This window comes from Cricetulus griseus, chromosome 5, assembly GCF_003668045.3.
Source record: "Cricetulus griseus strain 17A/GY chromosome 5, alternate assembly CriGri-PICRH-1.0, whole genome shotgun sequence".
Taxonomy (NCBI): domain Eukaryota; kingdom Metazoa; phylum Chordata; class Mammalia; order Rodentia; family Cricetidae; genus Cricetulus; species Cricetulus griseus.
In genome coordinates this window covers 22,377,823-22,391,742 of record NC_048598.1, presented here as the reverse complement: position 1 = coordinate 22,391,742, position 13,920 = coordinate 22,377,823, and the positions used below count along the sequence as shown (strand labels likewise).

The following is a 13,920-nucleotide window of genomic DNA, read 5'->3' as shown; positions in this document are numbered from 1 at the left end:
ACATTGCAATCACATGTCACCCTCCTACAGGCTGTGTGATCTTTAACACATGAGCAAACCCCTGTGTGTTAGTTCACCACATACGTAATAGGGAAAAGCCACTGTATATGATGGGTTATGATGCCATAGGATTTAATTCATGACAGACACTTAGAACAGCGTCTACGACAGAAGGCTTTTTACAAAGTGTACCCAGAGTCAGTATTGGCTTCACGTTGTTTCAGCCTTTCTGGGACAAACAAGCAGGAAGATGAGGTACAAAATCAAAGCACAAGAGAAAATGCCACCAAATGAGCAAGCTCTCTTGCAGCTGTGCACAGATCTTCCCACCAACGCACACCCCACCAAAGATCACAGCACTCCCATCTTCAGCTTGCCCGAGGAAAACACAAAGGCATCTTTACTTTTTATGAAAGAGAGGATAAAATGCTCTATAAAAAAGAGGTGAAATAAATCAGTTCTAATAACAGCCTTTTAATCCCCTGATCCCCAAGGAAGAAAGGAAGTGAACAAAGCCAAGCATTCCGAGTCTAGCCATCACCAAGCAACTTTCAGCAGGCGCTGAATAGGCCACCATCTTTTACCCACAAAGCCAGAGATGAGGCTTCCTCCTACTTCAAGGGTCCTACTCATGACTTGAAGCTCAGAACAGCAAACCTTCCCTCACAAAGCTTTTCTCTCAAAACAATGGAGGTCCAAGGGCCTGGACCCCCAAAGCAGCTCATCTGACTGGAGCCACAAATACCAGCTCTGAGCCAGGAGCAGGGAGTTATGTGAATTTAACTGTGGTCTCATTAGAGTAATTTCAAAATAGATAAGTCCAGCAAAGGACACCCATGTTGATGTGCTCATGTGTTCCCACTCTATCTTTTTACAACACTGAAATGTCTGTTTGGAGTTTTATGTTGTTAAAATACTGACATTCTGCTATCTATTCTATGATTTAATTTAAGCCTTTGTGCATATGTGTGTCATACATGTGTGTGAGCATTCCTGTAGACGACAGAGCACAGCTTCAGGTGTCGTTCCTTAGGCACCATCTATTTTTGTTTGCTTTTGTTTCGAGATGGTACCTCTCATTGATCTGATCTTGGCTAGGGTTGCTCATCAGCGAGCTCAGGGATCCACCCATCTCTGCCTCCCCAGTGCTAATTACAAGGGTACTTCACCACACCCAGGTTTTCTTTTTTTCCTCCTCTCTCTCTCTCTCTCTCTCTCTCTCTCTCTCTCTCTCTCTCTCTCTCGATTCTAGGACTCAAACTCAGGTCCTCATCAGCGAACCTATGTCTACAACCTAACATAAGCCTTTAATCAAAATTTTTGCAACTTTTTAGAACATCACTTTAAAATATGCAATCTATTCTATCGCATAGCCATATTATTGCTAATCCTGTGGGGGTTTCCAATCCATTTCCTCTCTACCTCACATCCATGCTTGCCTTGCTTTCTAATTCTGGGGCTAGCCCCTGTAAGCTGCCCTAGACATATACATTACTGGGTGGTTGAAAAGCAAGTATAAAGCAAGTAAGATGTGCTGTAAGTACAAAAATGCACACCAGATTCTCAGGACTTAGTTACCAATGCAAATAATTAATATTATTTTATTTTAAAATACGTTGGGTTAAATATATTCTTGGGATTAAAGCAACAAAGTAAAAACAAATAGGACACATGAGAATTTAAAACTTCTGTGCAGAGAGGATAGCAGAGTGCAGGTCTTGAAAACACACACACACACACACACACACACACACACACACACACACACACACACACATTTTCAATGTTCTTAATCAACAGGGAAATGAAAATCAAAACTACAATAGTATGTTACCTGAATCTATAGGATGGCTGCTATAAGAATTAAATAAAATTAACAAATATCACTGAGCTTGTGGAAAAACTGGGAGCCTTGTGCACTGCTGATGGGTTGGAAGAATGGTGTCTCTGCTATAGAAAAGAGCATGGCAGCTTCTTAAGATTAGTGCCAGGGTTATTATCTGATTCAGCAACTCCACTCCAGAGTACATGTACAGAAGAGCTGGAACGAAGGTCTTAAAGACACATTTGTACACCCATACTCAATGTAGCACTGCTCACAACAGGAAAATGTGGAAGCAACTGACAAACATATACATGAAATGCGTTACACATTTACAAGGAAGACACTCAGCCTTTAAAAGAGGAAACTTGGGCACATGCCACACAGGATGAACTAGGGACAACATGCTAAGGAACAAAAAGATATCACTGTATGACTCTCTTGTTTGAGGCTCTTAGAAAATTCAAATTCAGAGAAAGGATGGATGATCCTTGCTAGGGACTGGTGGATGCCAATTAACGGTGATAGCTTTAAATCTATGAGCACAGTCTAGAGACGGTTGCATATGAGCTATGGGACTACACACTTAAAACTGGTTAAGACAGAATTACACAAATGCTTGCATGGTATCTCCAATGGATGAGCTGCTCTAGACATCACTGCATTGGTGGCTGGCAGCACCTCAGGTCTTGTCAACAGAGGGTGCTAGAAAGACAGAGGGGAGAACAGCCTCTCTTCTTGGACCTAGCGCTTCTGTTCTACCTTCTATGGCACAGGAGGCACAGGGGAGATCTACTCCATCTAAGTCTGTTGGCACCCTAAGGGACAGCTTCCTGCTTCCCAGCCATGTTCTATGATACCCAGTGCCTTCTGGTCTTCAAGGAACCTGGCATCTCAGTTTTGGGCCATCTTCCTCTTTCATTCTTCCTCAGATACGCTTCTTCAGCACTACAGATTAGAGACGGTTAATTTTCTGTGACAGCTTTCCAGCACTGTGACAAAAGACCTGAAATAGTCAGCATATTAAGAAAAAAAGGGGTCTTTGGCTCATGGCTTTAGAAGTGTAAGTTCACAGTCTCTTAGTTCGTTACTCTGTGCTTCTGGTGGCACAGTAAATCATAGTGGTACCACACAGTGGAGGAGATCTGTTTGTGGCAGTGGCTAGATATAAAGATATAGAAGAAGACGGGGCCAGGTCACAACATACTCTTCAAGGACATGCCACTGTGAACTTCATTCTACCCTGACTCAACTTCTAAAAGTTCTAGCATATCACCAAAGTGCCACAGACTAGTAACCTATATGAGCCTTTTGGGAATACTTCTAGACTCTAACCCTTCTTGGGGGTTCATTATCATTTACTTGTTAATAATTATTTTAGTAAAATTTCCTTCAAAGCATACATGTGAGCATGTGTAACCCAACATTCAGGATGCTGAGGCAGGAGTATTACAAGATCCAGGTTAGCCTGGGCTACATAATGAGTACCGAGCTTCCTGAGCTATATAACAAGACCCCATTAAGAAAAAAAGAACACTATGTTATAGTCTGAACTCCACCAGATACAGCTAGTAATGAGGGAAAACAAGTTGCTTAGGGAGCAAGAAATGTGCTTGCAATGTGGCTTTTCTTTCTCTCAATGACTCTCACCTCCTCCTCCCTAATTTTAATGTCCCCACAGCAACTGTGTTTTCCACAGCACACCTCCAATCCTAAGATTAGTCTACACTCAGAAATTCTTTATGGAGTCAAGTTAATGAGTAAAATGAGAATGATGGTTCCTGTCATTCCTTCCATGGGCATTTACTTTCACTCTTAGGATGGGGGAGGGGGGGAGAGTGATTGCTGCTCTCTCTATGTGAGGGATGGTGGTAGATGAGGAAGGGAGGAAATTTGACCTGCAGAAATGGAAATAAAGCAGGTAAAACAGAAACCCATGACAACACACAACAACAACCTAGCAAACAAACAATACTACAAATCATATTCAAAAGAAAATAAAATACAGAACGGTAAACAATCAAAAGTAAAACAAATCTGACACTGAAACCTGATTAACAACACAAGACACACTATAGATGAGTTTCCCTAATTAACATAGGTGTGAAAATTCCCCATAAAATACAAACAATTCAACACATGAAAAACACCATTCACTGTGGTCACAGATTTCATCCCGTGATGCAAGGATAGTTCAATATTAAAACAACAACAACAACTCAGGTATGTAATACTGAACATAAGAACTAAACTCATGGACAGAAATCATGCAGCCAGCTCACCACCCCTTCACAGTAAAAGACCTAAAGAAACTTGGAGTGGAGGGCCACAACTTAACACAACAAAGGTACAACATGACAAACCTGTACCCAACATTTGACTAAACAGAGGGAAGTCTGAAAGCATTTCTCCAAAGTCAGGAATGAGAGAGGGTTGTCCATGCTCTCCTTTCTTATTCAATATAGTGTCTGAAGTCTCAGCAAGAGCAATAAGGCAAAGAGTAAAAGAGAAAAGTGATGAAAATAGAAAAAAGTCAAATTATTGCTCTTCTCACACAGTATAATCCTAGGTTAAAAGATTTTTGAAGACTTTACCAGAAAACTCACAGACATGACATATATTTTTAGTAAAGTAGCAGAGCCCAAATTAAGCATAAACAAATCAATAGCTTAAATGTACACCAACAATAGCTTTCTTACAAAGAAATCAAGGGGAAAAAAAGGTCACTTCGCATTTTAAAAAGAGGTGGAAGGCCCTCTGGAGTGATAACCTGAAATCACTGAAAACCTAGAAGAAGCCTCTAGAATACGGGAAGGCCTCCAATGCTGAGAGGGAAAATCTAGCATTATGAAATGGTGATATTACTGAAAGCCATCTATAGATTCCCATCAAAATTTCAATGCCTTTCTTTACAGAAACAGAAAAGTAATCCTGAAACTCACATGGAAACACAAGGACTCCAAATAATCAAAGCAATCAGAAGCAGAAAGAACAATGCTGAAGGCACCACAATTTCTGCTCTTCAATTACACTACAGAAGACAAGGTAACAAAATAAATAGTACTGGCCCCACAAACAGGCACACGAATGGAGCAGAATCAAGCTCCCAGCGCCAGCCCACACGACAGCCATCATCTAATGTTGACATAGGTGCCAAAAACATACATTGGAGAAAAGCCTTTTCAACAAACGGTGGTGAGAAAATTAGAGGGAAACTTCAGCCACATCTCCCACTCGGTAAAAACATCAATTAAAAAGTGGATCAAAGACCTGAAACTTTGAAACAGCTAAAGAAAACATAAGGGAAATGCTTCAAGCCCACAGGGCAAAGCCAAGGGTGTTCTAAAGAGGAAATAAGAGTAGGAATGGACAAATGGAATTTCATGAGACTAAAAAGCTTCTGCACAGCAAAGGACCACTGCACAGAATGGGAGAGAATAGTAGGCAACCAGAAATCAGATGATAGGTTGATATCTGGAACATATAACTCCAAAGGATAAATCCAAAAGAGGAAATAACCCAACCAGCAAGTAGGCAAGTGAACCAAATAGATAGTTCTCAAAAGAAGATAATAAATGCATAGTGGAGATGGTGTGGTGATGTACCCCTTTACTCTTAGTCCTTGGGGAATAGAGGCAGGGGGTTTCCATGAGTTCGACGCCATTCTGGTCTGCATAGTAAGATCCTGTCTCAAAGTACAAAAACAAAAAAGTCAACACAATTACAACTACACAGAATCTTCCATCATACCCCAGGTCAGAACAATGATGGTGAGGACCCAGGGGGAGTGGTCATGGAAGTGTAAACTAGTGCGGCCATTGTGGGAATCAGAAAGGAGACTCCTCAAAAATCTAAAACCAGAACTACCATAGGACCCTGTTATGGCCCGCCTGGGTGTGTACTAGAGGGATTAATTCTAAGTGAGTGCATGGCAGAGACGCTCTATCCACAACTGGACAGAAATATCCATGACACCATCCACACTGCCAACAGAGAGAGCCGGCCTGATGTCCACCAACTATATACAAATACAGCGCAAGTTTTGTTTGACCACAAAGAAGAGTTGAAATGATGTCACTTCCCAGAAAATGGGTGGAACTGGAGATCATTGTATGAAGTGAAGCAAGACTCAGACAGTGTTTTCTCCCAAATGCAGAATCTAGAATTTAATATTTGATTTTTAGAGGAAAGACGCAGTCTGTGGAGGGGGGAACAGGAGAAAGTAATGAGGCAAAAGAAATGTATGTGTTTCCCCTCGTATATAAGACATGAAAACAGAAAGGGCACTACTTGCAGGGAGGGCAGGACCAGCAGAGGGTAGTAGAGGCAACTAACTAGAAAGAGTAATGGGGTTGGTGGCGCACGCCTTTAATCCCAGCACTTGGGAGGCAGAGGCAGTCGGATCTCTGTGAGTTGGAGACCAGCCTGGTCTACAAGAGCTAGTTCCAGGACAGCCTCCAAAGCCACAGAGAAATCCTGTCTCAAAAAACCAAGAGTAATGGGGAAGGTAAGTACAGTACTATACATTTATGAAAGTAATGCTTTCTAAAGCAGGAAATATACTCCTACTCTTGGTTCCCTAATTAACTACAGAAAAATTTATGTAGAAAACATTTTCTAAATGTAACATTTAAATTGTAATCTTTAAAATAGTGTTGCATTTCAAATAAATGCTCCATTTAAGATTTAAATGGAATCTCCAGGGTCCCCGCCCTCCACTCCAGGCACCTCACTGATGACTTACTAACCAAGGCTTCCCTGGAATCTCACCCAGCAATCCCAGATGCAGTATAAGATGCGCACACAGCCTGAGCCTGGCTCCTGATCCCATGCTCGCTTCTGCTTCCTTGCTGAATCACAGGCCAGCTCATGTGGCAATCTTGAACAAACAAGTAGCACTGTTTCATCAGCCAGAATCCCAGCCCAGACCCTCACTCCCACCTTTGGTAAAAAAAAGGATTAAAATGTTGCCGTTCCTGGGACATTTTTTTTGTGTTAGAATTTCCATGCTATTTCTTTTGGGAGATTCCATTTCCTTGCCTGAAGTCCAGTCCTGTCCTTGAACTTCTTGATCACAACCATGTTTAAAATCCATGTGGGAGAGTTGCAATTGATGGGGTTCACCCAAAGTTCTGTCTCTTTTGTTACCTTTTCCTCAGTTCTCAGTTGTTTGCTTTGTCCTCTCAAACACCCGCTAGTGTTTGGTATCTAGTAAGCACTGTGTTTGACAACCAGTAGCATCACTGTGAGGTCCTGAGTGATGCCATTTCCCTCAGGGAAGACTTGTGTTTGCTTTAGGCAGGCAGGTGGGAGCCAGAAACAACCTCCATCTTTTTTTTTTAGTTTTTTATTTTTTATATATTTGAATTACAAACAAGATTGAATTACATGACAATCCCAGTTCCCTTCTCCCTCCCTTCCTCCTCTACCACCCCCCAACTAAAACCCTACCTATCATACATTCTTTCTTCTAGTCTACACCTGATTCAACCTTTCTGCTCCCTCATGACCTCTGCATCCTTCCTTTTCTTCCCTTCTCACTCTCATAGCTTCCTCCCCCCTCTTCCCATGTTCTCAATTTGCTCAGGGGATGGTGACCCTTTCCCCTTCTCCAGGGGGCAAAGTTTGTCTCTTTTAGAGTCTTCCTTGTTTACTAGTTTCTTTGGCAGTGTGGATTGTAGGATGGTAATCCTTTACTCTATGTCGAAAATCCACATATGAGTGAGTACAAATCATGTTTGTCTTTTTGTGGTTGGGTTACCTCGCTCAGAATGGTTTCTTCGAGTTCCACTCATTTTCCTGCAAATTTCAAGATTCCATTGTTTTTTTCTGCTGAGTAGTGCTCCATTGTGTAAATGTACCACATTTTCTCTATTCATTCTTTGACAACCTCCATCTTTAGCTTGACCAGAAGTCTACTTAATCACGCTGAGGGCACATTTATTTCCAGGTTGCCCTTATTCCCAAGAAAGATATAAATACATTAGACAATAGACATCAGCAGAGAGATTAAAAGTTTTCTCTATGATATTAAATGCATCCACTGCGTGATGTTAAGTGATAATTCTGAATGTTGAATTATGAGTGATACATTGTAGCGTAATGTGTGTTATGTATTTATTTACATATATATATATATGTTTTTCCTAAATATCTGAAACATATATTAATTATTATCATCCAGGATGCTTTTCTTCTTGAGCCTGCAACTAAAAAGGGAACAGCCTTTTAGGCAACATGAAGGTCTAGATAGTCTCTCCTGCCCCTCTTGTCAGACAAATTGCTCTTTGGGAATTTAAAAAAAGGGGGGGTGGGGGGCATGTAAGGTACACTGGAGGGAGAAGCTGCACACACAGTCTGTCATCAAAGAGGGGAGAAGTTAAGAGTTCCCCGGGGCAACACTAGCTTAGAAAGACAGAGAGTACTAATGGGGTATTTATCACTTGTTCCCTAACTAGCTGCTGAGCTTAGAAAGAAATGCAGCCCAGAGCCAGGAAAGTGACTGAACCAGCCCAAGGGGAAAGTAAATACATGACAAATGGATCCAATGCTCATTTAGGACCAGAAGTGTTTCAGATTAGCAAGTGTTTTGGATTTGGGGTTTGTGTAGATGTCACCAGTTAAATACCCCAAATCCACACATCTTAAATCTAAAGTGCTCTGAAACCTGAAACTTTTCTTGGTATTGTGTTTCAGATTTGGGAGCATTTCAGAGCACTATGGATTAGGGATGAACAACCTATAGTTTGAAAAAGTTTAAAAGTTAGTTATAGCTTTGCTGGGCCTTCCTGGTATGTGCCATCTCAATCAGGCAACTGTCAGTCTCCTGTTGCCTGCTTTACTGCATACACCTTCACACTTCTGACCACTTGTCACACTTCCTGAAGGAATGCTGGGCTTAGTATTTAGATCCCCAGGGCCTATCACTAGAACAGGGACCAGGAAACAGCTCTTAATTGAATGTCTAATATAAGCAAAAATATTTTTTATCTGGCTTTAATTCCTCAAATTCTTCTATACCATTCCTTATTTCTAAACAGAAAATACACTTAATCAGTTTAAGTCATTTTACAAAATGATTTACATTCAGAGCTATTAACAATTGATGACTGGAGCAGAAGGGTCTCTTGGGCCTGTCTTATCCTGGAAAGTACCGTTAGCAACAACCCCAGGATGGCAAAGGAGGAGGAGGACATGGGGGCGCTTTGCAAGCCTCTTCAAGACCTGGCTCCTAAACCCCCATCCTTTTAAGTGAATAAAGCCTTAGAGGTTTGCAAACTCACATCTGTAACTTGGATTCTCCAGATCTAGGACAGAGGAAACAGAACAGGGATAACGCTGGCTGCTTATGAAACCCCTGGTGGCACTTTGATGGCCTCTGGAAAAAGGAACACTACCTTCTTTTACATGCGGTGGACAAAAACCACTCCCAGGGCAGCAGCTACACAAACTATTTTAAGGAAGAGGCACTGTGGGCACTGTTATGTCTAGTTCACAGGCAGGAAACAGAGGTTGTGGAGAGTAAATGCAGCCCTTGGGAGTGCAGAGGGCTGGTGTACCTGCTGTAGTAGAGGAAGCCAGGGCAGGGAGCAGGAGCCCTGAGGAGAGGGGAAGAGAGGTAGAGATGGATGTACTCTCCCATGAGTGCCCATGGTTTGTATTGATGACAGTACTCTGGGCCTTTGGGCAACCAAGGCTCATGAAAAAGAAATGAAGGGGTTATCTCACAGGGAGGTCCCTGGAGAAAGAAGACTGATATGTTTGCAGACATTTATACCATGGCAGGCTCAGGACTGGCCCTAAACTAGTGAGCAGGTGGAACAAAGTGGGGTGGCCAGATTGCTGAGACTCGAGTACATCATTGGGAAGACAATCATTTCCAAGAGGAAAACTACCTTGTATTTATTGAGATGCTCTGTGTGTGTGTGTGTGTGTGTGTGTGTGTGTGTGTGTGTGTGTGTGTGTGTGCGTGCGCACACGTGTGCACATATGTGTGTCACATCTTCCCCATTTAAGGCTCCTCAGAGCTGGGCATGGTGGAACATGCCTGCAATTCCAATATCACCATGCTGAGGCAGGGTGATCACAAGTTTGATGCCAGCCTGGGCTACAAAGTGAGACCCTGACTCAAACAACCTCTCCAGGGCCCTGCTTGTATCACTAGAATCACTCTGTGATAAAGGAGACACGCTGGACTTCAGAAACATCAGCCTTAGCAAAAATGGCAGCAGAAAGGCTAATCTGTCACCCTGGCAACAAGGCAACCAACTTCCTAATTTCCCTGCAATGTTCCTCTTGCTCTCTACCAAAGTCACTCTAGATTAAATCAGGCCTCATAACCCATAGACCATAGTGGGTCCATAGAATTTCCTATCCCCCTGTTCAGAAATTTCATTTCACTTTTCATTGGTCAAAACCAAGGTTTCTATCAAAAGGGTAATCCATCTCCACATTGCAGCTGCCAGCTTGAAAAGGTGCTTATTTTTCTATATGCTGTTTTCCCCCCAACTTCTGTGGTTCCAGCTTTAAGATAGATTCTCATCAAGCTCAATGACTATTGCAACTGAACAATACCCTAAGTTTTCACTAACGGCTCTTGATCCCCTCTACCAAAAACTTTCTTGTTCTTAACAAAGTAATGAAGTCATGAATGCTTATCACCAAAGTAAGGAAGAAAGTGTGGCTGCCAGAAGCAGCGAGAAGCTACTAAAATCGATTCTTCTATGCAGAAACATGGCTTGGGCTATTCGGTAGACTGAGATAAAGGGGTCCATAAGACAGGAGAAGAAGGAAAGGAGAGAGACAAGAGGGAGAGAAAGGGGGAGGGAGAGATGTAAGGGGAGACAAATAGATGGAGGGAGGGAGGGAGGGAGGGAAGAAAGGCAGAGAGGGAGGAAGGAGGGAAGGATGGAGGAAGGTATCTTTCCCTTGTCTTTAAGATTCCTACCTATAAACACCCTGGGTGTCACCAGCTGTGTCTTGTGAATGGAAGAAGTTCTTCTTTTTTTTCTTTCCTCAAAACACTCTTGTGCTCTTGAACAAAGTGTGAGGATGGCAAAGTTAATTACAAGTTAATGACTCTACAGTCTTTAAACCTGCGAATGAAAACTGCCATCTACCACAAATTAAAGTCATTATTTACATACACTTCCTAAAAGTGAACTAGACATGGCCCCTAGTGAGCAAGTCTGGCAGAAAACACATTACTCCTGGGGCACTCAGGCATAAGTGAAGGGAGCTCTTTGAATTCAAAACAGATCTCACACATTCTGTACTGTCATGTAGTACTGAAATATTGATGATTTGTCATCCTAAGCATCCTCAGCTGTCGTCTTCTAACCATCTACACCAGGAGCAGCATGGCAGGTGTGTAGAACCACATGACACTTGGTTTGGTGTTTTACTAATTTTCTATATTTCATCTATAAAATTGATACTGTTAAATTTAGTAATAAATACTATTGAATTTAACAACAGATGACAGAAATCAACAAGCAATGACAAATAAAATTGGGAATCTCTCCTCCCAAGTCACCAAATCACTGTTTAACCAGGCTCAGGGTTTAACCTTCAACTTCTTGAAGTTTTCCCTGTCCCTTATCCCTGACATCCCATTCCCCAGACCTTCCTGGACCAAACCCCCATGCCCTCCTGGATGCTTTTCCTTAATTACTACAGACTCAAGCCCCATTCCAGCACTCACTGCTCAGTGTAAAGTCTACACCATGGCTACATGGAAAGGTGAGGAGGTTTTCAAGGTTTTTCTATCCTCAACTGAGTTCCTCTGGTTTCTTTTCAATACAAGAGCCCCTAAAAATGTTGGGGAAAGGGAGGTATGACATAGAGACAGATCTTCAAAGTCAAAAGCTCAATCACTCTTAGTAGTTTCTCTCTATTCTAAATAAGGTGGGTTTTGGTCTGTTTGTTTAAAGTCACACTTGTATGGAGGAAAATACAACCATACAGGAGACACCTTAAGAATCTTTTTTCTTTCTTTTTTTCTGTTGCTTGTTTTAGTTTTTGAGACATGCTCTTAGCTATCCCAAGCTTGCTTTCAACTCACTGTGAAACCAAGTCTTAACCCAGATCCTCTTACCTCTATTTCTCAGGTGTTAGGGGTATAGTCTGCACCACCGTGCTGGCTTTTGGATCAATTTTCAAGATTCTACCTACCATAATATTCTAACTAAAATATTAAAAGATCTTTGATGTGTATATTGTCCACCAGGGATGTTATATACTGCCATGTAATACCTAAGGGAAGCATTGGCAACATTTCAACAGTCAAATGTTACAGGAGAAGCTCAAAAAGTCCATGCAACTTTGAAAAAGTAAGTTGATAATACCTAATAAAATTGGCATAACCAGGCTGGGGAGCCAGCTCAGTGAGTAATGCCCTTGTTGTTCAAGCACGGGGACCTGAATTCGATCCCCATAGTGACATGTATCTGTAATGCTAGGCTAGGAAGGTAGAGACAGGTGATGGATCCCCACGGGCCACAAGCAAGGCAGTCTAGCCTAATAGGCAAGCTCCATGCCAGTGAGAGGCCCCCAAAATAATGTTATTACTCCTAAGGAACACCACCTGAGGTTGTCCTCTTTCTAACACATATGCATCCACACACACACATTGGCATAGTCTCTAATTGCACTATTCCAAATCTCAGGATAAGGCTATAAGAGTATAGAGTATGATGACAGACAAGAACATTCAGTGTAATGTGTTTTACAATGGCAAGGAGGAGTTTTAATACAAATATTTAGTGCGAGAATGGTTAGATATGTTATAACTTTATTTATATATCAGAACACTATGAACTCCTAGAAAAGGTTGGAGTGTCTGTATGTATCAACACAGGAGGGTATCTATGATTTATAACTAAGTAAAGAAAAACAAAGTTATAAATATGTATATAGTATGATCCTATCATGCTTAAAAAAATCAGTAGCTGCCATTCATTAAATTGTCATGTTCCAAACACTATGTTAAAATATCAACATGAGTTTGAAACTTAATAATTGCTAATGATGTTAAGTTATTTAGTGTTCTCCATTTAAACATTTAAGAAAGCAAGGCTTGGAGAGGATTAGCAATTTGTCACCAGGTCAAGAAAACAATGAGCTATGAAGCCAGACTTTTAAGGGGACACACACACACACACACACAGAGAGAGAGAGAGAGAGAGAGAGAGAGAGAGAGAGAGAGAGAGAGAGAGAGAGAACAGAGAGAGACACACCACACACACACACAGAGAGAGAGAGAGAAGAGAGAGAGAGAAAGAGAGAGAGAAAGAGAGAGAGAGAGAGAGAGAGATCACAAACCAGCAAGTTTTCATTATAAATTCCTGAATAGGTTAATACCATGCAATTAACTTAACCACCACCTCTAAAATGTAAGAATAGTGTTTAAAGGGGTTTTGTTCACAATAGAGCCCTGATCACTAGTTTAAGCTATTCTGGATAATAAGACCTATTATCTGATACACATATTCAAACCAGCATATCCTCCCAGTAGCCCAAACATTCTAAAAGCATACGTTAAAGAAAACCAATATACATGTGAAAGTAGCATGTCATTCTTAGGATGGGGCCCTCAGGAAAGGAGTAAGCTTGCTAGAAGGAAGCCAAGTGTGGACATTTACAGCTAACTGAAAAATCACAGCCAGAGCAACACCATAAGATCTGGAAAGGGCCCATCTGATGGACCACAGAGAACCATGGGCTCCACACCCACTCTGGATATCTAGACTTCCTGGTCACCTCTCTCCCATATTACAATGCTGATCATAGAGCAGGCCCTTCATCTGTGCATGGCACCTAGCAACTGCCTCTGATTCCAGCCTATAGAATGGAAGGAAGAGACTCACTCTGCTGAAGGAAGAGCCCCACAGCACCCTTCACTCACATCCACAGGATGAAAACAAGCTCTTTACTTCATGCGTCAATATTTACTCTTCCCCAGGGGCACAGGCAGATTAAAGCTGCTTCCTGAAAGTGAAGTTACAAGCAACATTTTTCCAAGCCATCAATCTTTCCCTCCAGCAACAGAACTATTGGTCCAAGTCAGGAGGATCACAGACTAAAGCTGAACTCACTAT

General features: G+C 41.8%; 1 protein-coding gene across 2 annotated transcripts in view; it reads right to left on the bottom strand.

The window, feature by feature from the left end:
* Nucleotides 1-13,920, bottom strand: part of LOC100771018 (carboxyl-terminal PDZ ligand of neuronal nitric oxide synthase protein) — a 293,706-nt gene that overhangs the window by 139,227 nt on the left and 140,559 nt on the right. The window lies entirely within an intron of this gene.